The 3,178-nt window shown below is 35.9% G+C and overlaps 1 pseudogene; it reads left to right on the forward strand.

Moving 5' to 3' along the window:
• The first annotated feature begins 361 nt into the window (after positions 1–361).
• LOC100404707 (isopentenyl-diphosphate Delta-isomerase 1 pseudogene) lies at positions 362–1,059 on the forward strand (annotated as a pseudogene).
• The last annotated feature ends 2,119 nt before the right edge of the window (positions 1,060–3,178 follow it).

The raw sequence follows: 3,178 nt of genomic DNA on the forward strand, positions 1-3,178 counted from the left end.
GAACCTAGAAAAAGAAGAACAAAATTAACTAAAGCAAGCAGAAAGAAGGAAATAACAAGAGCAGAAATCAATGATGCTGAAAAGAGAAAACTAAGAAAGAGTGCCAGTTTTTTAAAAGTTGGCACTTTGAAAAGATCAATAAACCTGGCAGACCACTAGCAAAACTGACAGAGGATTAAGGGAGAAAACCCAAAACCTCAATATCAGGAAGGAAACTGGGGATATCATCTTCCCTGCAGACATCAAAAGGATAAGAGGTCAGTGCATGCAGAGGACAGAACCCAAAAGGGCACACAGCTGGCTGGCTGGCTGGTGTACAAGCTGGAGGCTGCTCAGTGTTCTAGGACACACCTGACACTTTGTAACAATGCTTGAAATAAATATCAGCCATCTCTATGAGCAACAGGTTCAGCTCTTGGCAGACATGTGTAACCTTACTGATGAAAATTACAACAAAATTGGTGCTGAGACCAAGAAGAATTGTCACCTGAATGAAAACACTGAAAAAGAATCACTGCATTGGGCTTTTAGTGTCTTCTTACTCAACACCAGAAATAAGCTCCTGCTAGAGGGAAGCTCAGACGCTAAGATTGCCCTTCCAGGTTGTTTCACCAATACTTGTTGTAGTCATCCATTAGGTATTTCAGGCAAGCTTGAGGAAAGTGTTGCCCCGAAGTAAGGCAAGCAGCGTGGAAGCATCTGAAGCTGATTAGGAATCCCCGCGGAAGCAGTGCCTCCAGGAGAAATTATTTCACACAAGTTCACTACGAGGCTCAGTCTGATGGTATCTGGGGTGAACATGAAATTGATTGCGTTTTATTTGTGAGGAAGAATGTCACTTTGAGTCTAGATCCGAATGAGATTAAAAGCTACCGTCATATCTCAAAGGAAGGACTAGAAGAACTTCTGAAAACAGCAGCTACTTACAAAATTAAGAGAACACCATGGTTTCAAATTATTGTAGAGGCTTTTCTTGTTGAATGGTGGGATAACTTCAATCATTTGAGTCGGTTTGCTTATCACAAGAATATACGTAGATGTGAATGCAGAGATGAATGATTACTGAGAAAATCTCTACTTGGTAAATTTAAAATAATTGTTTTGTTTTAAATTTGGTCCCTTATGGGAATTCTCATATGATACATTGATAACTTTGCAACTTGTGTGGAAAAAATAATTAACTTATAACATTGTATTACACACCCAGGATATATGCTTTGTTTGTAAAAGACCTTTGTGAGGGAGATTATTGTAAAATCAGAGAAAGCAAATAAAAATTAATTTAACCTGTTCAAAAAAAAGGATAATGAGGAAATACAATGAACAATTCTATACACATAAATCTGACAAATTAGATGATATGGAGTAATTCCTTAGAAAACTCAAACTACCATACTAATTATTTCAAAGATCATTGTATTAGCCCTAAAACTATTAAGACAATTGAATTCATAATTAACAAACACCCAGAAAGGAAATCTCCAGGTCCAGGTGGTATCACTGGTTCTACCAAACATTGAAAGAAGAATTGAGGCCAACTCTGTAGAATCATTTCAGAAAATAGAAGAGGAATGAACACGTCCCAGTTCAGAACTAGACAAACACAGCACAACAAAAGCAATAAAGAGTGGTGTCCCTGGTGAATATAGTATAAAAATCTTTAGCAAATATTAGCAAATAGAATCCTACAATATGTAAAAAGAATGACACTCAGTACCAACTGGGTTTTATTTAAAAGATGCAACGCTGGCTCAGTATTTGAAAAGGAATCATTGCAATCCACTATAATGCAGACTAAAAAAGAAAAATCCCATGATTGTACAGTCCAATGCTCTACCTCTGAGCTATACCCCTGAGAAAATCACAGTTGTATCGAACAATGCAGAAAAAGCAGTTAACAAAATTCAATACTCATGCATGATTTTTACAAACTCTCAAAAAATTAAGAATAGAAACATCCTCTACTTGACAAAGAATGTCCACAAACACCCTGAAGCTAACATCATACTTAATAGAATAAGTGAATGACCGAATGTTTTCTCCCTAAGGTCGAGGACAAAGTAAAGATGGCTACTCTAACATTCCTGTTCAACACAATTCTGGAAGTTCTGTCGAGTCCGTGCAAAAAAAGCAAGAAAAGGAAACAAAGGGCCACAGATCAGAAAAGAAACTCATGAATCAGTCTCCATTTGCAGATGACACGTGGTCTACATATAAAACCACAAAGAATCTGAAGAGAAAAAACTCTTAGAACTAGTAAGTGAGCTCAGCAAGGTCATGGATATAAAATAAACATAAAGAAACCAATTGTATTTCTACATGCCAGCAATCAACATGGACATATGGCCTTTCAACGGAAAGTAAAAATGCAATACCATTGAAATTGATCACAAAAAAAGAGAGAAAGATACAGTGCAAATGTAACAAAGCATACACAGGACATGTAAGCCAGAAATTACACAATGTTGATGAAAAAAGAGGTACTTTAAATAAACAGAGAAACATATGGTGTTGATGGATTGGAAGACTCAAATAGAAAGGATGCCAACTGTCCCCAAAACTGATAAACAGGTTTAACAATTGCTATCATCATCTCAGCAAGAGTTTCTGTAGATATAAACAAGACTGTTCCAAAAGGTATATGAAGAGGCAAAAGAATGAAAATAGCTATAATTTTGAGAAAGAAAAATAATGTGGGATGAATCAGTGCCCAATTTCAAGATTTATATAACTACATTAATCAAGACTATGTAGTATTGGCAGAGGGGTGAGCATGTATGTCACGGGACCAGCTGAAGAATCCAGAAGTCAGCCCATGCAAATATGTCCCACTGATTTTTAACAAACTTGTAAAAGCAATTTAATGGTGTAAAGATAGCTTATGAGCAAATGGTCTCCATTCGGCATCCAAAGGCAAAATAAAATAAGCCTCGACCTAAGTCTCAGACGTCATACAAAAATTAACTCAAAATGTGTCATGGACTTAAACTCAAAAAGTAAAACCATAAAACTTTTAGGAAATGCATAGGAGAAAATATATGTGATTTCATTTTTGGCGAAGAGTGTTTAAATAGATATCAAAAACACAATTAATAACAGAAAAAAATTGATACACTGGACTGTATCAAAATTCAAAACTTTTTCTCTGTGAAAGATCCTATATTAAGACAAGATACAG

Source organism: Callithrix jacchus, chromosome 16 (assembly GCF_049354715.1).
Source record: "Callithrix jacchus isolate 240 chromosome 16, calJac240_pri, whole genome shotgun sequence".
NCBI classification, from domain to species: Eukaryota; Metazoa; Chordata; class Mammalia; order Primates; family Cebidae; genus Callithrix; species Callithrix jacchus.